This window comes from Periophthalmus magnuspinnatus, chromosome 21 (assembly GCF_009829125.3).
Source record: "Periophthalmus magnuspinnatus isolate fPerMag1 chromosome 21, fPerMag1.2.pri, whole genome shotgun sequence".
NCBI classification, from domain to species: Eukaryota; Metazoa; Chordata; class Actinopteri; order Gobiiformes; family Gobiidae; genus Periophthalmus; species Periophthalmus magnuspinnatus.
The window spans coordinates 30185000-30210897 of record NC_047146.1 but is presented as its reverse complement, the minus strand read 5'-3'; the positions used below and the strand labels follow the sequence as shown (position 1 = coordinate 30210897).

Sequence of the window (25898 nt, the reverse complement as noted above, 5' to 3'; positions counted from 1 at the left end):
GGATACGCATGCGCAATCAGTTTTCCACGGATCCTCGGATACAGAGCCGAGGATTGTGGGAGATGTAGTTTTCCAGGACGCGCACCAAGCTAAAGGTGATTACCCAGAGTTTGGGTCTGAAAGACCAAATAAATGTTTCTTCTTTACCGGCTTCTTAATGTGAGTATCCAAAGTACTACATTTTGTTACTTGACTTAAATAAAAGTACAGATAGCCTGCAAGAGCTAAAAATAGCCTACTCAAGTACAAGTAAAAGTATGACATGAAAACATCTATTTAAGTAAAAGTATTAAAATACCCGTCTTAAAATAAAGAGTAAAATTAACAGTAAAAGATTTTTGCTGAATTGTGTTAAATAGAAACAACTTTTTATTGTAGTTTTTATCTGTATATTTTACAAACATGTTAAAAATAAACCCTGAGGCTTTTCAGCAGGTCTCATACAAACATATCAAATACTTTTACTTGTCACTCCAGTTCAAAATGTAGTGGAGCAGAAAGTACACATACTGCTTTCAAATGTAGTGAAGAAAAATACAGATAGGCCTATCTACTGTACTTAGGCCTACTAAGACCTAAGTACAGTACCTTACTACTTTTACTTGTTTGCATTCCACCACTGCCAAAGATGTATGATAAGAAGTAATAAAAATAACATCTTTTAGCATGGTAACTATTACTTTTCACCAGAATCTAATTTATACGTTATATATATTAAGAAAAGGCATTTTTTTCAATTTGAATTACCGGTAAGTAGAAACACAAATGGACAGCTACTCAGTTAGTAATGACTGTATGTATGTATGTGACTTTTTCCCAGCAGGTTTTAGAAAATAAAATAAGCTTGCAAGTTAGCTTAAAGGTGCACTGTGTAACTTTTTGGATCGATGGTCTGCCATCTGCCTTATAGTATTATAGTACTTTAGTATTACTTTGCCTGAAATGTTCTACAGTATGGCATAAACGTATCTATCTACATGGAATAAATTTAATCCTGTACAGTGGAACATGCAGGCAAAGTAACAGCATCTCCATGGAGACAAGCATGTGTTGGTCGCCTTAGTAGGTCACCTTTAAGTAGAGCTGTATGCTGGATCTTTGGAGGATAAATTGGTCTCCCTGTGGCACTCAGAGAAAACACATCCTTTAGCCTTCCTGTACTGCCAGTAGTTGTTATAATCTGATTGCTGCCTCTGTACCATCTCCTCCAGCCATATACTTACTGCTTATGTGTTGCTTGTATTACACTTTGGACATAACTGCTCTGTCTTCCTCCGTGCACATGAACGACGTCTCTGTGCCAGCACTACGGCCCCGCCCGCTCACTGCTTGCAGGGACCTGCCCCACTGCCTTTAGGTGACAACGTACCTGTTTAGGCTCTAGTCATCATCCACACCAAGGTAAGCAAAATTGGGAATCCATATAATGTATTTAACAGTGATGTACGTCACTGTGTGCTGATATGTGTGTATTAGTCTCACAGGTCAGTGTGTGATATTTTGGAGAAAAAGAGGCTTATTAGAACCTGTGACTGGGCTTCGTACAATCATCATCAGTGGTGGAATGTAATGAAATAAAAGTAGTAAAGTACTATATATAAGTTCAAAATTTAGGTATCTACTTTACTTGAGTACATTTTAAAGTGGATACTTTTTACATTTGCATTACTACATTTGAGAGAAGGTATCTGTACTTTTGACTCCGCTGCATTTTGAACAGGAAAGTATTTTTTTATAGCTTGAGACCTGCTTAAAAGTTCAAGAGATTTATTTTTAACACATTCATAGTTTGAGCAAACAAAAATTTCTGTTCTGCACATATCTTTATCAAAATCACTACATTTGAAGCTTTATAAGACCTCAAAATCTCAAAATACTTTTACTTTTTACGCTTTAAGTATATTTTTAACTTGGTACTTAAATACTTAGATTTTTTTATGTGACACTTTTACTTTTTCTTACTTAGTATTTTGTGCTCCAGTATCTGTACTTTTACTTAAGTAACAAAATTGAGTACTTCTCATCATTGCTGTATTATCTCAGCGGATTAGGTGTTTAACTTTATAACGTATCTATTTCTTGTCGCACAGAAACAAAGCAAAAGATTCATTTGGCTGAGAAGCTAGCACTTTTGCCCCACTGTAAGAAGATCCTGTATTCAACTCCCCTGCATCATGTCTGTGTGGAGCTGGCATCTGTCTATAGGTGAGTTTCCTCTCAGGACTCTGGTTTCCCCCATCCATCCAACACATGCACAAAATCCTCCAGTTTTAGTCTTTAAGAATTCAGTACAAGGTCTGGAGATAAGTCCCTGTGGTGGCCTTTGACTTTAACAGGATGCGTCGATTGAAGCACTAATTTTCCTTCAGGGATCAGTAACTTTAACTTTAATAGTTTAGTGAGTAAGAGAAGTTACAATTTGCAAGTTGGCTACAAATGTTTAAATAGCAAAACAGTCCTTCAAATAGCTGAATATTCTGTAAAAAACTGCTAGCACTGCTTTTACAAACTTTTCTAAAATACATGCAATTCCTGAAGTACTTTATCAGTTCATATTTCAGTTTGAATGCAATTTATCAATGAACGTTTGTCAATGGCATTTTTTCCTTTTAGCTGAAAAAGATATATGCTACTGTACCAGTGATTTGTTTAGACCGTTGACTCCGGCTGCACTGTAATGAATTGGCCCTGCACTTGGGGGTAATTAGCAAATTGGCCTGTGATTGAGCGACTCTTAATTAACTTTATTTCAAATGGATCCTTTCAGATAGCTGCTATATAGACATTTTGTTCTTTTTGCTTCCAGTCTAAACAATATTCGACCTGAGGGCAAATGCAAAGTGTATTTTTTATGAGTTTGTAGTCGTTCCGAAACTTGGAGTGAATGGTGTGCTAAATGGGCATGGTTCATATACATTTATTAAGCCTCATAACTGCAGTAGTGTTCTTTTTGTCTATATAACAAAGAGGACCATGGAGGTTATGGCTATTTATAGACCCCATAGAACGATAATGAGCTTTGGATGAATGTAAGGGTTAGTTCAAATCTGTAACTATAGGCTTAATTTCCTTTCCATTGGATTTCATTTTAAAATACTGAGTGGTATACTGTATTGTAATTAAAATATAAAATGAGTTCAAGTCTATATTGTCATTGCAGTTCATTGAGAAAATAGGAGTTTGAATGTGTTCCCTATGGCGCTTATACTTTCATGTGCAAAGGATTTTTTCCCTTGCATTTGACCAAAACTTTAATGCACCTGGTAACTTGCAGAAGTGCTAGGCAATATCAGTGACTATAGAAACCTGTCTACACATCTAGAGCTAGGTCTAGAGCTTGGACTAAAACGAAAACATTATTATCTATCACAGTTATTTCAAGCAATTACTTCTATAGGTGTACTGTCAAAATGGACATGTAAAGAGATAGGCAAGGCACGTTTATCTGTATAGCACAATTCATACACAAAATATTTTACAGAATAAGAAAGACATTATAAAAACTGCATAAAGCTGAAACACTGATTCCTCATGTTTAGTCTTGACTCTGGACACCAGCAGGAGGCCGGTCCCTGAAGTCCTCAGAGTGTGAGATGGTTCATATGGCACTAACATGTCAGAGATGTACTTTGGTGCTAGGCCATGGAGAGACTTATGCACAAGCAGAGCTGCTTTAAAGTCTATTCTCTGAGGCAAAGGAGCCAGTGCAGAGACCTGAGCACAGGACGCATGTGTCAAGTACTTCCTGGTTCTAGTCAGGACCCGAGCAGCAGTGTTCTGGTTATAGCTCTCTTAATGCTCGTTTGAAGAGGCCAGTGAGCAGATCTAATATATTGTATTATTTTGTAACACTCATACTGGTGAAACTTGATTTCAAAGCCACTGTAGATTAGTGGCTCTGCTCCAGGTTGTTAGTGGCACGCAAGCGAACATTTATGTAACTCAATAGAGGTAGTATTTGTTATGTATCATTATTACTATTATTATTATTATTATTATTATTATTATTATTAGTAGTAGTAGTAGTAGTAGTAGTAGTAGTAGTAGTAGTAGTAGTAGTAGTAGTAGTATATTATTATTAGTAGTAGTAGTAGTATTATTATATTGTTATTATTTTCAGTGGTTTATCCACATCAAACCCAAACAGTGGTGTCCTCTTAATTTTATGAACATGCAGGTCTGTTGTTTTTAAAGGTAAGTATATAATTTGCTTAGACACAAAAGCGATCCTCTTTTTATGTTAAAGTGAAAGGCCTAATATATTATATTATACTGATAATGTGGTGTCTTTAATAGTTGTGCGTTTTGAGCAGTAGATGAGCTCAAAGAGACAGAACCATGCTGAATAGTTTATGTTTCAATTTTATGAATGGATGCGCCCTCCAAAAACACGTGTTGGGGAGAACCATCGTTCCAGTTTTCAGTTGTAGAACATTATTTTCATGTTCTGTTTTTATTTTACTCAAAGAGAAAAGCCACTCCACTGGTCTCTGGCGTATTCTCCCAGTTTTGTCGAGGGAAACCACTTAGTACCCAGCGGACTCCTATTGCCAGGTTACATCCCACTGCGCGCGGTACAGAGGGAGCCCAGACAACTGCGCGAGCGTTTCCCAGAAGTCTCTCCTCCGCTCCCTCTCCGCGTCTGAGAACTACACGCCGAGCAGCACTTGTTTTTGCTGTTTGTTACGCCACTATCCTCTCTCTCTTTCTCTCTGGGGGTTTGGTACGTAACGTCGGCGCATACTCCCCCTTCTTTTTATCGCGGTTTGGTGACCCCCTTCTCCTGCCCGGTGGTATCGTCCGTTCGAGCGAGCAGAGCCGGAGCGCAGTAACTTGCTGCAGGTCGCTTGGAGAGGGACACGCAGTGGCTCTGGACAACTGTACACTGTCTATCTATACTCATTGCCCGCTCGCTGCTTTTTGCGCTCAAACTACACGCGTTCCGCACGTTTCTGGAAGCAACTTGGGATATACAACACTCCAACAAGGTAAGACTAATTGACTTTTTGTGTTTTGCTTGTGTTTAAAGCTGGATTTGCTGATAGAAATGCAGTTAAGGATGTGTTGGGTACCACTTTGCAGCTTTGCCATGTTTTTTAAAGGAATTTGAGAGCTGAATAGTCGGCTGCTCACTTACTTTGAATTTGTTAAAATGTGTTATTCTTGCAGCTTCTTTGTCAGTGCTTTTCCACAAGTATAGTTCAATTCAGTGTTGTATTTGATTGATTAAAACCATCACCTTACGCGGGATAGGCTCCTGTCTGCCCGATAGCGTTTCACAGCCACGCTTCTTTAGATCCCCTGTCTTTTTCCTCACTTGCCATCCAAGCTTGCACGTTTTATTCAGGGCACTTCTTCGCTCGCTGCTCCCCATTCCATTATGCCGCTCGGGTTTGACTTTCCGCTCACGTTTCAGCCCGGGATCAGAGGAGCGTTTGTGGGCTGCAGGGGCTGCTTGTGCCCGCCACATTAGCCCTGGCTCCAACTTACTTTGTCCCGAATAGTGACACAAGAAAATCGTTTTGTTGAACCGTAGAAGTACCACAAACCTATCTATCAATGTGTTTACTGTGCGTAACAGTTCGTTTCCTATTGTCCAGTTCTTAAAAGGACTAGTGCTTAAGTGTTGATTCTTAAAATTCGCTTTAACCTTCATTAAAACTAAAAATCTAGATCCACACATGTTGATCCAAATGTGTCATTTAGTAAAAGTCCTATCAGTATATTTTATTTGCATACCAACAGTTGTTTTCTCATTGTCTCCTCCACAAAACCACGCACTGTACCTTCATTGCTTCCAAACAGAGATTTTGCAGCTTTTTATATATTTGATTTTGCAATTCTGCGGCTCCACACATGCTGAAGCTAACTGTCTTAAGTGGTCAATATTGTCTTTATCGTTAGAGACATCATTGTGTGCCGTTTCCACTGGTCACCGTCGCTTTTACGCGTGACACTTGCTCCTTTACGCACAGCCTTGCACGTGTTAAGATATTGTTTTACCGTTTCAAATTCTCTTTCATCACTTCAAGAACTAAGTATGGCCCGTGTCGTTTATAAAAAATATATTTATCAGCTTGTTAAATATCTTAATTCCTTCTGATTTTGTCCGCGCCAGATTGCTCGCTTTGTGTAACGGCTTTGTCCCACTGGAGATGCCCAAAAAAGGCGAGCGCGAAACGGACTGTCTCCAAAACTATTCTGTTGATTATATGAATGTTATTTTATTAGAAATGACTGTGGTATCTTGTTTTTATCTCTGTTTTTGCGCACGGGGCTTTGTGGAATGAAGGATTTTAGTATCGCATATCGACAGAGGGCAGTGTTACGCAGCGCTGTGTGATTCTTAGAGCAGCGTCAGGTGAACTCCGCCGCTGCGAAACTTGACAATGAGCTTTGACATTGACGAGGACACAAAACAATTGAGTCACTCTCTTTGTCACCGTTTTGAATGGCTCGGAGTGGTTAAGTAAGCAGGAGTGACAAGTTCCGGAGAGATTTACAATAGGCCTATGGGACAAAAATCTATATGACTCCAGGCTATAATCAAGAAACAGGCAAATAGTCATCCCTCTTACTTTCCCCTCAGCAACTTAAACATAAACACTTATTATTTTGACAGTTAATTTTCTCCAGTGTCTGTACAAACCATAAGGATAATGTTTTTGTTATTTTCCAGAGAACATTTAGGCATGTATAAGATAATGGTACTGGCCTACTTTTGGAGCAATGCAAGTTTATGTTTACTGAAGGTGTTTTATTTATCAGTTTACATAGGCCTAATGATTTAAAATATGTCTAGTTTTATTTATTTATTTGATACAGATATAGCAGTTATATTGAACAAACCAGATCCTATATTGTTTACAGTGTTATAGAAAAAGTGCTTATTTTAACACCTGTCCATTGGAGGATTTAGATCAGTTCAAACAGTTAAAAAAATTAAATAACCAAACTAAATGAAATATTAACTTACATTTCACATAGTACAACTTTGCCCTGATTTCAACCATAGTGTAAAACCATAGTGTAAAACATTTAAAAGGCCCATAATACACAATTTTTAAATCTATTTTATAATGTTGTTTCCTCGTCACAAACACCCCTGGAGTTGTTTTGTTTCATTCACACATGTAACACAGAAAACCTGCATATTTAAGCTGCGTTCTTTTCTCAAGCAGAAAACACTCCATTAACCTTCAATAGAATCGTTTGGATGGCTACAGCCCTTGAAATTGCCAATCTCTACTGAACATGACATCACAAGGTGGAACAGAGCATTTTGAGCTTTGGAGATGTTACAGACTAATAATAAAGGGTGACTCAAATATGTCTGAAAGAAACAAAACACAACTGTAGGTATGTTTTTTGATGAGGTAACAGCATTATCACATGGCTTAACGTGCACAAGAATCAATTTTGTTTAATATAGCAAATATAGGACTTTTAATGTAGTGCAAAAAATACAGTGTTTTATAATCCGTGAAGAGCTCTCAAATTTGGATAGCCTGGTTTGCTCGCCCTCATTCACACTTGTTTCGTATCTACAGAGCTATTGAATCAGCATTTTTGGCTGATAAAAACTTGAAAATTGAATCCTGCTCACATTAAAATCAACTTGCGTGGACTATTGTTTTAACATAGATAAGGACAATTTCATTCACACAACATTGACTGAGCCATGTCCCCATTAACTTCAACATATACGCAATTAAACTTGGGCCACAAATTTTTAGTAACTTGAATCGGATTCTTTGAACGGTTCTTTGTATTCCCTAATTTTACTCGAGTCGATTAAAAGTCAAGCGCTGTTGAGCAGGCTTTCATCTGCAGGCTCTTTATAGGACCTTGCTTGGAGAGAGCGCTTTTTGTGTAATATCACTCCACTAAATTCATTAAGAATCTCGAAAGCAATTTGACTTCCAACGCTGTGGTTTTTTATGGCTGTTCGTTTTTAATATTATGAGCAAAATTACATCGAGATTCAGTGACTTCTGCATGAATGAAGGGCACTTTAAGTATTAACCGTAAAAGTACTTATATAACCAGGGTTCATATGACATATTAGCGGGCTCACCTCTCCAGAGATCTAAACTATAGACAGTGTAGTTGAATCACCCGGTTGTTGAGATCAATTTAATAACATCTCCAAGGAAATGAGTAGATGGCGGATCCTCTGGAAGAAAAGCTCCATAGTGCAGCTTTAAATGAGATGCGGACAAGTGACTGACCTTGTTAATAAGATACAGAGTCTTGTGAAGGTTAGTCTGAGTGTACTATTAGCAAAATGAAAATACGCAAGTCTGTGTAACTTTGTGTATCATACTTTGTTAAAGCAGACCTATTATGCAGAAGCACATTTTCAGAGCTTTTTCAGAGCCATGTTATACCGTAAATTTTGGACGATAGAGCGCACCAGAATATAAGCCGCAGGTATTTATATTGTAACATGAGATATTTACACAGAAAGACGGTACACGGACACGCTTTTTTAAAAAACTGTGCCTGAAAATTTGCACCAACGCCTTCAACACGGGATGAACACACCTGCAGGTTTAGAAAATAAAGCTGTACCAACACGGGCCATCTGCTTTTATTTCCTCTGAAAGCTTTGGTCGTCTTTTTACATTGACCAAGTTGGATTCATTGATGCCGAGCTTACGTGCAGTGGCTCTATTTCCTTCTTGATCTTAAAAACTGCATCATATCCATTTCTTCGTGTGTTTTCCATGATGAGGGCATGTTCACGATGCGCAAAATGACCATTCAGAATCAAAACTTGTGACTTCTTCAGAGCATAATCTTTCCCCACGTCTGTCTCGCTTTTACGTTTACTGCTAGAGAGCGCCCCCCGGTGGCCGTTATACAGTAAAATTCTATAAATAAGCCGCACGGTTGTAAAGGCCGCAGGGTTCAAAACGTGGGGAAAAAGTCGCGGCTTATAGTCCGAAATTTACGGTAGTTGTTTCCCCTCACCATTTACTCCGCAGCGGTTGTTTTTGGAGTTATTCGTGCATGTTTGAGCAATCTTTAAATGCTTTTTGGCAAGACACCATATTGCCAATCAACCCCTGTGTTTGCTGACCCTGTTAAATGCCTGTTGCTCTGTACTTACTCTGTTCTCCAATCTTTCTGTTTGCTTAACTGGTGAGTTTCATAGGATTCGGCAGCGTTGTGTAGTCGTTTTGGTACAAATGAAAAAATCCGTTATTTGCTAATGTGATCTGCAGCTATCAACCGTAGATTCTGACAACTTCACAGCTCTTTACGGCGACGTCAGCTCCCATTGGGCACCGCAGTTTTATAACGTGGAAGTAAGCGGACTTGTTCCTTGTTATTAAGTAATTTTAAATGAATATATTCCAACAAGTAGGCATGAAAATGGCTTTATCAACTTATCATTCAATATATGAAAGCTGGAACAATATCTTTTAGGGCTCCATATTTATCGTGTGTATATTTTTGTTGCAATATTGGGGAGGTTTTTGTTCTTTTTTACGTAATGTGCTAAGATGTGAGCTGAGGGATGAAAAAGTAACTTCGAGGACTAATTATTTCTCCATTCTGCTATTTATTTGTTGTAGCTCATGCTTTTTAATGATACCGTATTTTTTAAAAAGTGGTTTACTGGGATTATCCTGCTTTATTTTTATAGTGTCAGTGACAAAAAGAAGTTTCAGTATTATCGTTTATGATGATATTCCTCTGTAGTAATATATCCTGCTTCAAAATGTGTTATCATGACAGGCCTAGACACAAGCACAGTACGTCTCCTTTAAAAGAATCTTGAATCTGGAGAGGAATAATTGTATTCTGTTTCACTTTGCAGCGAAATTGATCTGCCAAAATTTGAGAGTCAATGTTGGATTTTTGGCAATGTAACCATGATTCATTTAATATTGTGTCCTTGTTAAAAACAGTAGAGGATGTAAATATGAAGCAACTTATCTTGTTTAGTTCAGTGCCAACTAACTACTCATTCAAAGTACAATTTGTCCACAAAGTTACTCAAATAAAAGTCGAATGCCTATAAAAGCCACTAGCCAACGATGCATTATGTAACTTTTCTAGCCACTTGCCTTGTCTCTATGGAAATGTAATTTTTGCCTGGAATGACCCACAGTCTGCCATTAAACTTGATTAAACATCTATCTTCACGGGGACAACCAGGCAAGTTACAGGTCAGATCTGTGGAGTGCTATTCCAGCTCATTGTAAACCTGTATTTCAAGGTATTTTTTAGCAACAAAACACTTATAATTTAATAAATGCAATGCAAAGATAGATAAGTTACATGCTGTACTGTGGAACACTGTGCAAAAGACAAGTGCAGATCCCCCAGAAACAGAAAAGTTACATGGTGCCCCTTGAATTGTTGTCTTTGTGAACAAGAAACTTCGACAACAACATTGAAAAAGCACATTCCATTTTATTGCTACTGTTACAATACAATTTTCTCTTTTCTCTCTCTTTTGAATGAATAGCGTCTTGTCCGTCATCTTAACATCTCTATTGCTCCTGTCTGGATCTCACGCGCACAGTTTTTACTCTTCCATTTATCATTAACGCGTGCAAACTCTCCCCCACTGTCGTTCACTAGACATATTCATTTCAGCTTTATACCAGGTTTTGTATGGCCACACATGCTTGTCTTATGGCTGATTAGCGCCTTTGTTATCTGAAGAGGCTAGCTTTTTAGCCTCCTGCGTAAAGGCGCTTTTCAAATTCAAAGTAGTTTTTTATTATGATGAAGTTATGAGCCTTTTGACGTTCTTGGATGGGGGTAAGTAGACCGTGACGCCCCACATAAAACGTTTAGGGCCTTTGTAATATTTTATGCATGATTCATTTTCACTGACAAATACGATAGGTATGCGACTTCTAACCTAGTAGGAGCAGGAGGAGCAGGACTAGTAGTATTATAGTAGTAGTACTAGTATATAATAACTCCTAGAAGTTATTCAACCCTCTGCAGCTGTGTTTTGTATATATTTATCCCCCAGAAATATTGCCAGATATAGTTATTATTGTGACAGACGTAAGTGCAACACAAGCCATAAAGCAAGATTGTTATTGCTATTACAAAATACTTGATTTTTCAGTTAAAAGCGCACTATGCAACTTTTATGGTGGAGAATCCGTCACCTGCATGTTTCCAAAGAGATATTATTGCTTTCTCTGGAATGTTCTACAATATGGTATTAAACTTATTCATCTCAATTTTAACAAGCAGACATAGACTGTATAAAGAGGTGGATTAAAGGAGCCAATCTGGAGCAAGGCTGCTGAAGGTAACGCCCCTTTCCGCCCGCACTGCTGGTTTAGTACGGAGTGGGCGCTTAGCAGCTCTGTCAGTCAAAGCTGTTGCTAACACTAGCCAGAGCGATCTCCAGGAAAAAAGGCGCCTACCGGTAATTTGTCTGTTGTCAATGCTCATGTCTTGAATTACATTCATCATCTATTGACACAATAGTGAAATAAAAATACCAGGATCATGTAGAGCGAGTTAATACGAACATTTAAGACCAAAATGACGAGTGACAGAGACAGTTACGGAGAGAACGGCGGCGGTTTTTCAGTAGAAAGTGAATTGAAATTGGAGTCGATAGAGCCAGAAGCGCACCGATGCTCACTTTCTATTTGGAACACGACAGCTAACAGGTTAGCTATGTCCATTTGTATATGTGAGCAGGTGACTCGGCGTGGCCAAGTTACAAGTCAGTTCTGTGAAGAGGTGACTCCGCTCACAATAAGAACATCTGTAATTGAATAAATCTAGAGTTTAATGCCATATTATAAAACATTCTATGCAACACCAGACCCCCGATCAAAAAAGTTACATAGTAAAGATCCTATTTTATGCAAAACTGACTTGAGCTTTAAGCCATGTTCAAATGTTGTTATCTCATCAAAAACACACCTGAAGATGTGTTTTTTTCAGCAGAGTTTGGCATTTCCAGAGCTGAAATTATCCAAATTATTCCAGTGAAAGTGTATGGAGTTTAAAAACACAGTGGAGCACTTCTTGTATTACCACATGATATCACAAGGGGGAACAGAGTGCTTTCCGTTTGAGAGAAGAACTCTAATATGCAGTTTGCGAGTTAAACATGTGTGAATGAAACAAAGCACAACTCCAGGTTACATTTTTGATAAGGAAACATCATAACGTATCAGAAAATAGCGTAATATCTGCCCTGTTTCCCATGGTAACAGAGATCTAAGTGCTGCTTGATCCAGATCCTGTCTCAGATCTGGAGAAAGGAGCATTTAATGAGGGGTCATAGAGGAAAAGATAGTGTACGTTACCTTAGCGTTGTCATAGCGTTGTCCTAAAAGCCACTCTCCCTTTCCCTCCAGTCTATCTACCTCTGTCTAGTTTGGTATCTTCGCTGCATCTTATCCATAATTCATTTTCATTAACAAATATGATAGGTGCGAAACGGATGGGCTTACAACCACTTCATCAAAATTTTAATGGTGCATATCTGAGTGCTGCTCCTTCCTGTTTTTCAGGGCAGCGGTGAAGAAGAGGGTATGAAAATTTAATGTCAAGGGAATCCAAACGCCCCACGACTATGATATTACCTGAAAAAAAAGAAAGAAAAACATGTTTAATATAGGACTGACCTGTGCGAGCGAGGGGAGCGCAGACAGAGGAGAGAGAGAGTACTGTGTCAGACTATCTTAGCGGGGGTCACTGCCCATTGAGGTAGTTTTCTAACCAGAAGAGCAACGCTGAATGATGATGATGAATTTTCACAGATATTTCAATAAGTTGGCGAGCGAGGACCTCTGAAATTTTAATGTTGAAGTGTTTGATAAAAGTTTTTTAGTGATGAAAGAGAAAGAGTTTTTGGCATAGAGCTGGTTGGAAGAGGGATAAACCTTGCTAACTTAGGGTATTATTGCTTTTACTTAGTTTTTTTTCTGTTAATTGTAGTATCAGTTGTAAAAGTTTGGTAGTATTCATGCATGCATTTTTGGATTGCAGTTTTTCCAGACAAAAGTAAAGCAGCCAATCAGCATATATCACCACTCATGGCTCTTTCTTACTAGTTTGCGATTTTTTATAAATACAAAGATTCATTTTTACAGTATTAAAAACAAGATAAACAAAAGTAGTAACGGTTTGCAGTGGTCCATACGTATTGCTACTTTCATAACGCATTCATAGTGTCCCAATTATTCACCGCGTTGACTTTATATAACCATGTTTCACAACTTTCAGATACCAGAGTGAGACCGCTAAACATTAACATGCTAACAGTGCAATTCCTGATTCTCTGAAGATGCAGAAGGCACACACCAGTCTCATTTTGACCCTAAGAGATGCTTTTACAATATATCTGTACTGGGGCAAGACACATATGGACAAAAATTGGGTATACCTCTTCAAGTAATATAAACAAATGATTTATCAAGGAAATATGTGTATGTTTTTGAAAAGAGAACATTTTTTACATATTTGAATGCACAAAAAACAATGTCTTAGAATGTGGAATGTCTTTTGAATACTAATGGGTCTAGCTTGAATTTTTATATGACAACAAACAAAGAAAGAAGTACTGACCCCACCCCACCCCCTTTTCTGAGAGAGTGACATCATTCTACAATCTGAAAATTTCCAATCCCATATTTTTACACTCAAACTTTTGCTAAACCGCATTTTCTGCCTACATTTTCTAGCACTTGCTCTCTTCTCTCTCCTCCTCTTTCGGCGCGGCTGTAGTTTGTCTTCATTGAGTTCGTTGGCATCCCGCGCTTGGTATGTGGAAGTGCCGTGGATTTTAAAGTGGTCTTCTGAGGCGGGATTCACATGGTAATCAGGTCAGGACGTTGTGAGCGGAGCACAAAGAAGCAAAGACCAAAACATACTGTGTTTGGGAGAGATGTTTTGGAGCACAGGGCATTCACAGCCTCTGCTCTGAGCGGGTAAATATTCTAAGCAGGTTGTGCAAAAATGCCACAGGCGACTGGGGATGCATGGTGAGCAGGGCACATAGGGGCTGGTGTTACAGATTGAGTTCTTCATGTGTATATGGCTGCAAAAAAGGTGCTGCTGAACAATTTCGGAAAAGTATCTATCTATTGATTTCTCAGACGAAAGTGCAACTGCAGGTGACAGTAGGTCAGTTGGTAGAGTGTCTGTCCACTGATCCAAAGGTTGGCGTTTTGAATCCTGCTCTTGACATAAACATCATTGGTTGAGTGCTCAGATCCACTGACCCACAGGTTGGTGGTGGGTTCTAACTCCTACAGATGAATGCTGTTGTTATGTCCTTGGGCAAGACATTTAACCTATCTCATGTGTATGAATATGTGTGTGAATGAGTGAGTGGATTCTTGATGTAAAGCGCTTTCAGCCTTGAAGCTGGAAAAGCGCTATACAGTTGTCCCTTGCTCTATCACGGTGCACCTTTCACGGTCTTGCTCTTTTGCAAATTTTTTTTGTGTGCAATTTTACATGCTTTTTTACAGTGTATGATCGTGCATTGTGTTCTGCGTCCTGATTGGCTGTTGGACTGTAGACCATTGTCCATCAGTCTCCTCCGTGCCGTGTCTCCTGTACAGTACAGAATGTGTTCAGACAAATTTACATAAATGTTGGATCGCAGTGTGACTCTGAAGTGCTGTATGTTTGCAAGTTTTCTCCCTGATAAAACCCACAATGTCGACGAAACGTTCTGCACCGACAAATTTCAGAAACACTTTGGACTTAAGTGTGTCACTGCACGGAGAGGCGCCTCTGTGGATACCAGTGGAGCAGAGGGACGTGAACGACAATTTTAAAGTGATCATTGAGAGAGTTTAAACAAGAGAGAAATGTGAGAAAATATTAATGCCTGTCTGAGAAAAGTGTATAAAGTGTGTGGTGAGTTGTTTTACAGCCTTAAAACATATGTAATGCTTAATAAATAAACATGATTATTCAAGACAGTTACTAAAGTCAAACTAAAAATGCAATGACAGTTTTAGAACAAAAAAAATAAAGCCCCAGTTTGTAACATTTTAGCTAAAAAAGTTACATACTGGTTCATTGTGTGTGTTTTTATTGCACTGAAAAACATTACACTTCTTTATTTGTTACTGTGCATCTCCACAAACCTGACTCTTATTCAGCTTGCAGAAGCGCCACCTTCTGCTTGTTTCCATGGATATTTTGTTCCTTTGGCTATAATCTTCTACACTAGAGCATAAAACTTCTACCTCCTTCCATATCATTTTATATATTTCAATGGGATCATGCAGCTGAGTTCGTATTTTACTGTTTATGTCACTTTAACCTGATTTTGTCATTCAGAAAGTTTGATTTCACAAACTAGAAGAATGTTCAGTTATTAGACAAATGTAATGAATGAAAATGTCATGGTTGTTTCACTGATTTCACCTGTAACTAGGCCTGGTGATGTCTCCTTCTTGAGTTTAATGCCATATTGTTGGACTTTTCAGTCAAATTCCATGTCCAATTCAATCTCTATGAAGACAAGCGGGTAACCAGAACAGCAGTTATCATTTGAGGGAGATTTTTTTTTTTTTTTTTTTTGCATACATATGTACTTGTTAAAGACACATGTTGGAGGTGAAGAGGAGGAGATGGAGAGGGTGAGGAGGCTGATGGTGCTACTGCTGTGATGGAAATGGGTTTCAGCACATACAGCTTAAATGGCAGAATGACTTAGGGGGAGGGAAGACTTGACCTACATTTCTCCCAGTTGTTTTTATTGCAGGATTATAATGTGTTGACAATAACAAGCATGTGATTAATCCAATGAAGCTGAATATTGTCACAAAAAAGTGCAAAAATACACGAAGTAGAGCTGAGTCCTAAAACAAAATACTACATCAACACAGAAAATCCCATTAAAACCCTAATTTAACAAGATAGTGTTGTTAATTCTCAGCAAAGTTGTTTGAGCTACTAGGCTTGTTTCTGTACCTGATAAATACCAGTACCAGTATTTAGATCTATATTGGTCATATACATTTTAATTTCACCCACCTAGATTCAGTTAGCTAGACATAGACCTGTTACTGTGTCATTTTTTGTAGTATTAATACAAAAATAGATTTCAGTAGCCAGTAAGTTTGTTGTTGTAAAGCAAACACTCTTGTTGTCAGAAGAAAGATCACAATTCAAGGTTTATTCATGATCATTGAGACCAAATAGCAATAAAACCCTTAAGTCACTTTCAGTCACATAAATAGATCACCATTGCTCTAGTATGTGACCAGCGTGAAAGTTAATGTGACATAAACAGCCAGGTAAAAAAAAAAAAAAAAGAGAACTTAAGATTAATGTTTGCATTATTTACATACAAATTGAACTGAAGCTAATTTTTCCTTGGTCACATTTTTATATAGCGCTTTTCCACCTTGAAGGCACTCAAAGCACTTTACATCAATGAACCACTCACCCAAACACACACCACTGTACACAGACACTGGGGGCAAGGTGGGTTAAGTGGCTTGTCCAAGTGCACAATGTCTGCTTTACCAATGATGTTTATGTCAAGAGCGGGTTTGAACCACTAACCTTTGGATCAGTGGACAAACACTTTACCAACTGAGCTACTTTAAAATTCTAAAACTGCCACAAATAGTCTCTTATTACTCTTATGATTCACCAAAAATCTCGAGATTACTATCCAATTGATTTCCTGTTCTTTTGTAAAACTTTTGCTTAAAATGACCTTTCCCAACTCATTGAAAATAGACAAAAAACCAAAGATTTATAGTTTGCAATATAGCACTTTAACCCTAAAGAAGTGGCAAAATAGCAGCATGACATGTATCAGTGCTATCAGTATCACAGTCCCAGCTCCACACAGTCCTCTTTGATTTCCTGTCCCTTTGTCCCCGTCCCAGCAGGTTGAATGGTGATAGTGGTTTGGCGTTGACACATCCGCAGGTCAAATGAATAATTGCGTAGCGTCTGTCTGGTGTCCACAGCCTGGGGAGGAGCAGCTCATTGTTTCTGAATGAGTGTGTGTGTGTGTGGGGGGGGGGGGGGGGGGGGGGGGGGGGGGTGCGTGCGTGTGGGTGTGTGTGTGTGTAGTCTAAAGCTGTGTGTAACTGTGGCTCTGGACTCAGTACATGTAAGTACCATCTTCAAGTAGGTCTGCAGAAAAGACATTTTTGAGAATTGGAATTTACAGCATGTGTTACAGTCAAGATTCAGTTCAGTTGTTTTTAAGCACATTCCAAGAGTTTTAACACTTGAGAGCAGACTATGAACTCTTAATAACCCAGTACAAGAACTGCATGCATGATAGAGCAACTTTGCAGAGATCTAAACTTCAAGGTTAACCAGGTTTTTCAGAAATACCTTTTAATCAAACTAAAACTACTTTTCTTTGTCTGAAATTTTCCACAGTATGACATTAAACTTATCCATCTCCATGAAGTCAAGCTTATGATTGCAGAATACCATTACATATCAAATCTGTGGAGAGGCAACCTCAATCACTGAAACATACATTTTAGTTCATGTTAGTCAATAAAAACACCTGGAATGACATGAAGGTATATATGTAAGTTTAATGCCATACTGTCAAATTTAATAACATCTCCATGGACACAAGCAGGTGGCACACCCTCCACTTGTAAATGTACGTAGTGCATCTTTAAAGGGCCCATATTACTGTGTTTTAATGTTGTTTCCTCACCACAAACAGATCTGTTTTTTTTATTTCATTCACACATGTTTAACACACAAACCCTGCATATTTACGCTGAGTTCTTCTCTCAAACTCATAACACTCTGTTCCACCTTGTGATGTCATCATGTGACAGGAAGTGCTCCACTGTGTTTTTAAACTCCATACACCTTCACTAGAATCATTTGGATAATTTCACCGTTAGAATTATTTCTGATCTTTATTTAAAAAAGGTCAACGGTAGCTGTTAACTTGAAAACTACCTCTTCATGACATCACAAGGTGGAACAGAGCGTTTCGAGCTTTGGAGATGTAGACAGACTAATAATAAAGTGTTACTCAAACATGTGTGAATGAAACAAAGCACAACTCCAGGTATGTTTTTGAGGAAGTAACAGCATAATAACATGGTTTAAAGTTCACCTGAGTCAGATTGTGTGTAATGAAGGATATTTACGCTAAATGTCCAAATAAATTAAAATTTGACATTGCACACGTGGCAGCTTTAATACACTGGAGATGGAATTTGGAAAGAGACAAAATTACTATTATCAAACTGTAATCATCTGTTATCAAAGGTAATTATCTAAAGTATTATCAAATGCTGAGGAGGAGCAGTTCATTGTTTCTGAATGACTCTCTATGGGGCCTAAACCAGTGTAACCCAAACCCTCACAGCCCAGAAACCCAATACACCCCACGTCATCTCTATCTCCGTCTGCTCCAGTCCGCTGATTAAACTTACATGTGCTGAAACCGCCACGATTTGTCTGGGAAACTTTATCAGGCACTTTTCTGTCAGCTAGATAATGAATAGTGTGAACAGACAAGTCATACTGTCTGTTTTTTAAGACAGTAACTCATCCATCAACATGGATTCAAGACATGAAAAAACAGAACTGGAACTGGAAAGAACAGAACTGGATCATTTTAAACAATTTGCAGTGGTCCAAAGACATTCCTCATTTAATTATTCAGTGTGATGAGTTTCTGAGTGATTTTCACAACTTTCAGAGGCCAGAGGGGAGTTTTGTCATCACAACTAGCATGCTAATCACGTGCTTCCTGTTTCCATGAGAGTTATTTGCAATATATCTCAACTGCATGGACACAAATTGTTGACATCCACCTTAAACATCCTGTTATTAGAGTTGGAGTTTGTTTTGTTTCATTCACACATGTCTGAGCAACACTTTATTATTAGTCTGTGTACATCTCCAAAGCTCTGTTCCACCTTGTGATGTCATGAAGTGGCAGATTTCAAGTTAACAGCTACCTTTGACCTTTTTTTAAATAAAGATCAGAAATTCTAGGGGTGAAATTATCCAAAATATTCAAGTGAAGGTGTGTGGCGTTTAAGAAGATAGTGGAGCACTTCCTGTTGTACCACATGATGACATCACAAGGTGGAACAGAGTGTTTTCTTTTTGAGAGAAGAACTCAGCCTAAATTTGCAGGGTTTGTGTGTTAAACATGTGTGAATGAAACAAAACACAACTCTGGGTCTGTTTCTGATCAGGAAAAAAATAGCACCCTTTAATTATAAACTATTAATAAACCTGGTTCTGTCATCCAGATGTATTGGAAATCAAGATTTTACATGAAGTGATTTTATTTTCATTCATTTTTCCAGCCTTAGAACTGGTCCTGTTTATGAATAACTCTACAAAAGTTTTATCTTCACGTTGAATACTCAAACCTGTACACTCTCCCACTAAACAGCCACTAAACCTCAATCTTTTTTTTGCTGTTTGACCTGTAGTTTTGCTCTCCTCGTTCCTCTTCGATTGAACGTTTCCATATAGGGTCATATCTGGTGCAGTTTTCAGGTCTGTTGCAGGTATTCATGACCCTGCATTTTTAAAGTGGTGTAGGCCTCCTGTCAGTTTATGTTACTGTTGACTGTGATATGGTCCGGAAAAAAACCCTGAGATTGGATATCTGCTCAACTCTTCAACTGTGCTCTTGTTCAGTGTTTGACAGTTGTAGGTTAGCTGTTTGTTTAATTGTCAAGATAATACTGTGCTGCCCTGAGCAAAACACAATGCAGTTTGTATTTCTAGCTTAAATGCTCAGTTTTAATCGATGCAGCACAATTGATTGTTGTACTTGTTTGTTGAAGCTAGATCCTTTTAATGTCATAATGAAATGCAGATGGAGTGAAGACAGATTTGGCTTGTAATATTTTGGCTCTCTCTGCTCTACTCACGGCTCCTCTCTGCTCTCCTCTCGGCTCCTCTCTGCTCTCTTCATGACTCCTCTCCTCACTGCTCCTTTCCTCATGGCTTCTCTCTGCTCTCTTTACGACTGCTCTCCTCACGACTCCTTTCCTCATGGCTCCTTTCTTCACGGCTCCTCTCTGCTCTCCTCATGGCTCCTCTCTGCTATCCTCACGGCTCCTCTGTGCTCTCCTCACTGTTCCTCTCTGCTCTACTCACGGCTCCTCTCGGCTCTCCTCTCGGCTCCTCTCTGCTCTCTTCACGACTCCTCTCCTCACGGCCCCTTTCTTCACGGCTCCTCTCTGCTCTCTTCAAGGCTCCTCTCCTCACGGCTCCTCTTTGCTCTCCTCACGGCTCCTCTCTGCTCTCCTCACGGCTCCTCTCTGCTCTCCTCACGGCTCCTCTGTGCTCTCCTCACGGCTCCTCTCTGCTCTCCTCACCTCTCTCAACATGTCTCTGAAAAGCACGTGCCGTATACACCATCTCTGCAATGTTTCACATTCACTTTGTTTTTTTATAAATACCAACTTTGACAGGACGAGCTGCATTTTCTGACCTTTTTTGTGCGTACGGAGGATTTATAAATGAGGCCCTGGTTTGTACAACTTGTAGTACTAGTAATGTATCTGTTTTTATTAAAGATCGACTTATATGGGTTTTTTCATGGCCGATATCGATTGTTTAGAATACAGAGCAACCAATGGCCGATAAGCTCTGCCGATAAGATTTGCTGATATTTTTGGGCCAATTTTGATTTTTTTTCACCAGATTTTGTAATTTAAATTTACTCCAAACTTAACCACAGACCTTTTTAACCATAAACCTTTATTATTAAAGCGTTAATAGAAAGCTTTGTGTGTATTTTTAGGCAGCAGATCAACCAAAACAAAATATCGGCTTATGTTGGACATTTAAGGCCGATAGCCGATACGTCAAAAGTCAAAATATCCATCTCTATTTTGATTTTTTTTTTATTTAAATTTGATTTCACATTCGCAGTTGACCTTCCACTCACGCTGCACTTGTATCTGTGTACTTAAACTCTTGGCCAAACCGTTTTCACCCATAGCCCATTCTCTCCTCCACACCTGCTCTCCTCTGTGCCCCATTGCAAGTGTATTTATTCAAACGAGCCCCAGTCTACACCTATTCTGAGATTTCTCGTTCCCACCATCACAATAGTGGCAGTCTTTAGCTGTAGCGAGGTGTACAGGACGATGTCGTCATGTTTTACTATGCGCCTGCGTGCATGTCTGAGCAGTTTGTAGTATTTCGCTCCCTTTTTTCAGTCTTTGTCCGATGTGTGCCAAAGCGGACGTGAAGGCATCTGTCCCTCCTGTGTGGAATAAAAGCCGGAGAGAGGGAGAGAGGAGAGGGGGAAGGGGGAGGAGGAGGGTAAGGAGGGTCAGAAGGGTGGAAAGGGTGAGAGGAGAGAGCGCGAGAGGGAGGGGAGAGAGGGAGGGAGGAGGAGGGTAAGGAGGGTTAGAAGTGTGGAAAGGATGAGAGGTGGGAGAGAGCGTGAAGGAGGGAGAGAGACAGAAGGAGAGGGGGGAGAAAAAAGAGAGGGGTAAGGATGGCTGGGTAAGAGAGAAGAGGGGTGGGGTAGAAAGCGAGAGAGGGAGGAAAGAGGCAAGGACGGAGGGAAGAAAGAAGAGAGGATGGAGAGTGCAGAAGGAATGATAGGGTGAGAGGAGAGAAAAAAGAGACTAGTGAGGGTGGGAAAGCGAATAAGAAGAGGAGAGGGAGGGTAAGACAGGGAATAAGAAGAGGAGGGAGGTTGAGGCAAAGAAAGAGGGATGGATGGAGAAGAGGGGTGTGGTATGAAGAGAAAGAGAGGAGAAGGGGGAGGGAGGAAAGAAAAAAGAGAGGACGGAGAGGGCAGAAGGAATGATATGGTGAGAGGAGAGAAAAGACGTGAGGAATGAGGGTGAGAAAGTGAAGAAGAAGAGAAGAGGGAAGGTGAGGGAAAGAAAGAGATAGGGAAAGGGAGGGGCAGAAGAAAAGGCAGGGATGTTGAGAGGAGAAGGAGAAGGGTGAAAAATGAGAAGTAGAGGAAAAGAGGGAAGGTAGGGCAAAGAGAGTTGAAATAAGTTAAAGATGGATTGGGTAAAAGAGGAGAGGGAATGAGGTAGAAAGAGGGAAAGGGAGAGGAAGTACTAAGGGCGGGCAGAGAGTGGGTGAGGAGAAAGGAGAGGATGATAGAGTGAAAATAGAAAGTAGAGGGGGTGGAGAGTGGGACAAAGAGAGAGAGGTAAGGAGCTAAGGATGGTTGGAATAAAAAGAGAGAGGAGGGGTGGAAGAGTAAATAAGAGGGGTTAGAATGGGGGAGAGAGGAATGAACAGGAGGGAGCGTGAGGCAAAGAGCGAGAGAGAGGGGAGCGTGAGAGACAAAACTATGAGAGAGAGAGAGAGAGAGGGTGAGTCTCTGAAAGAGGGTTGAGATAGGATAGAGAGAAGAGGGAAAGAGAGGAAGGAGGAAAGCAAGAGGATTGACAGAAAGAGAAGGAAGGGTACAGCTTGAGAAAGGGGGAGGAAGCAAGGGAGGGAAGGCAGAGAGGAAAAGAGAAAGGGGGAAAGACATTGGGAGTAGCATAGAGAAAGGGAGGAATGAAGAGATAGATGAGAGAAAAGAGAAGGCTGTGGAGAGAGTGAAAGAGTAGATCTGATAAAGAACGAGGGAAGGTAGAGGAAGGGATAGAGAGTCAGTCCCACACTCGATCGTCCATTGTGGAGGGGGTGGGACTCGTTTCTATTGACGACAAACCCCGAATAGCTTTAAGAAAGGGCTGGGACAGGGCAGAGCACGGGGTCTATTGTAGTTTTGGTGGGAACATCGTCCGAAATCCTGCTGCTCAAATACAACTTTAAACAATGATTTTACATACAGTACTTTATCTAAAACTACCTTGAATATTACTTTACTTTACTTTTAAGTTGTATGAAGTCATAAAGTGATTGTTCGCCTGTCACAGTAACAGATTGTTCTACACATGAATAGTAATAATATTTTCTGAACGCATTCATTATAAACACTTTTACACAAATTAGGAACTCGATTACCTAACCATACTAGTAACTTTAGTGGACGATATGAGATGAAAAAGTTCCATTACAAACTTTCTGTATCTGGATCTGTTTTGCAATAAGTCAACTGTGTTTTGAGGAGCCAAAAAGCAATTTCCTGTCCCTACACTGGTATGGGATAAGGATAATAGTGGGTATCAGCAGATATTTAAAACCAAAGTATCAAAGTTGGTATGGGTTCTGATAAAGCTAGATCTGATACTGGCAATATAATGGTGACATCCACAATGCCCAGTCTATAATAACTTTTATAGCCACTTTGATTGAATTCCAGTGGTGGAAGGTAATAAAGTAAATGTAGTAAAGTGTTGTACTTAAGTAAAATACAGATACCTAAAAATTCAACTTTTACTGTGGGTACATATTACATTTTCTTCATTACATTTGAATGCAGGTAACTGTACTTTCTACTCTACTACATTTTTGAACAGGACTGAAAAGTAAAAAGTACTTTTCATTTTTTTGATTTGAGGGTTTATTTTTAACATTTTCTTGGTGACTAAAGGTTTCAAGTTATAGCTTCAGCTTTGAGCAAACAAAAATAAATACACAAGATTTATAAGAAAAATTCAGAAATAGAGTTGTATTGCTGCTGTTTTTTAATCAATATCAATACATTTAACCCTGACAAATTAACAATACTTTTTTACTCTTTAAGTACATTTTTTTTTTTTTTTACTTCTGTATCTCTACTTTTACTTGTTTAACAAAATTGAGTACCGTAAATTTCGGACTATAAGCCGCTACTTTTTTCCCGCGCTTTGAACCCTGCGGCTTATACAACAGTGCGGCTAATTTAATGATTTTTACTCCCTAACGGCCACTGGGGGTCACTCTAACAGTAAATGCAAAAGTGAGACATGGGGAAAGATTATGAACTGATGCTTTTCAGACACAGTAAAAAAAAATAATTTAAAAAGCGTTTCCTAAATTAAAACTTAAAAAAACCTTCTGTGTACCATCTTTCTGTGTAAATATCACATGTTACAACACAAAAACCTGCGGCTTATAGTCAGGTGCGGCTTATATATGTACAAAATTGATTTTCTTTTCAAATTTAGCTGGTGCGGCTTATATTCAGGTGCGCTCTATAGTCCGAAATTTACGGTACTTGTTCCACCACTGTTGAATTCTGTCTGATTGTCCTGCATGTAAATATAGCTAAAGTCTTGGTGCTGTTGCTGCCCTCAGTAGGAAGCTAAAGCTAATATTGACAGTGACAGCTCAGAGGGTTCACATGCTGCTGTGTGCACAAAGCAAATATTTAAAAGGCCTTTATTTGATCCTAAAGAGGAAAGTGTTATCGCTGCCATATATCAGAGAGAGATAGAGAGGATGCCCATGTGATTGTGTGTGTCTTACAAAAAGTCTATGAAGAACAGAATATATGAAGAGGTATTTGAACAGGCATAATGTGACCACCTGTTTCATTTGCAATCAACTTTTCACTGTTTGTTTGAATTTTAAAGTCTTTTCGGTCATAATGAGAACGTTAACTTTTTCAGAAATTTTAACTAAGGTCTTTGCCCACATGAATCGTCTGCTCGTCATTGGACTGAAAATATAGTCCACAAGAGTGGGACTAAACCAGGTCTAATCCAGGACTAAACCAGGTCCAAACAAGGACTAAACCAGGTCTAACCCAGGACTAAACCAGGTCCAACCAAGGACTAAACCAGGTCTAACCAAGGACTAAGCCAGGCCTAACTAAGGACTAAACCAGGTCTAATCCAGGAATAAGATAAGTCTAACTCAGGACTAAACCAAGTCTAACCAAGGACTGAACCATATCTAAACCAGGTCGAACCAAGGACTAAACCAGGTCTAACCCAGGACTAAACCAGGTCCAAACAAGGACTAAACCAGGTCTAACCCAGGACTAAACCAGGTCCAACCAAGGACTAAACCAGGTAGAACCACGGACTAAACCAGGTCCAACCCAGGACTAAACCAGGTCTAACCCAGGACTAAACCAGGTCCAACCAAGGACTAAACCAGGTCTAACCAAGGACTAAACCAGGTCTAACCAAGGACTAAGCCAGGCCTAACTAAGGACTAAACCCAGTCTATCTAAGGACTAAACCAGGTCTAACCAAGGACTAAACCAGGTCCAACCAAAGACTAAACCAGGTCTAACCCAGGACTAAACCAGGTCCAACCAAGGACTAAACCAGGTCTAACCCAGGACTAAACCAGGTCTAACTAAGGACTAAACCAGGTCTAACCCAGGACTAAACCAGGTCTAATACAGGACTGAACCATGTCTAAACCAGGTCTAAGCCAGGACTAAGCCAGGTCTAACTAAGGACTAAACCAGGTCTAACCCAGGACTAAACCAGGTCTAATACAGGACTGAACCATGTCTAAACCAGGTCTAACTAAGGACTAAACCAGGTCTAACCAAAGACTTAGCCAGGTCTAACCAAGAGCTAAACCAGGTCTAACCCAGGACTAAACCAAGTCTAACCCAGGACTGAAACAAGGCCTAATACAGGACCGGACCATGTCTAAACCAGGTCTAACTAAGGACTAAACCAGGTCTAACCCAGGAATTAGCCAAGTCTAACCCAGGAACAAACAAGGTTGAGAGCACTTAAATTTCCACTCATGTTCCTGCTTTAAACACTTAAACTTTGATTACAAAATGTTACATAATAATGCATTATACATAGATAGCAGTTTCCCAGACATTCCCCTGGTTTTCCATTCACACTCGTTGATGGAAAGCAACTTCTATAGCCACAGCTGCTCTGGAATGATGAAACTGTGGCTGCCAATCCTCGGCAATAACCCCACAACTCACTTACACACTGGTCCACACATTGGCAGGATGGTGGGCGACATGTCTTGCCCAAGGACACAAAAAACCTGTGTATAATTTATCTCCAAATCAAAGCAATCAAATCAAAATCACCTTATGTATACACCAGTGCAGT

The 25898-nt window shown here is 39.5% G+C and overlaps 1 protein-coding gene across 3 annotated transcripts in view; it reads left to right on the top strand.

Moving 5' to 3' along the window:
* Nucleotides 1–4640: 4640 nt before the first annotated feature.
* Nucleotides 4641–25898, top strand: part of sema5ba (sema domain, seven thrombospondin repeats (type 1 and type 1-like), transmembrane domain (TM) and short cytoplasmic domain, (semaphorin) 5Ba) — a 344594-nt gene continuing 323336 nt past the window's right edge. For all 3 annotated transcript variants that reach the window (XM_055230746.1, XM_055230747.1, XM_033987339.2), the window contains exon 1: nt 4641–4988. The gene's annotated coding sequence lies outside the window, so the exon portion shown is untranslated. The remainder of the gene's footprint in view (nt 4989–25898) is intronic.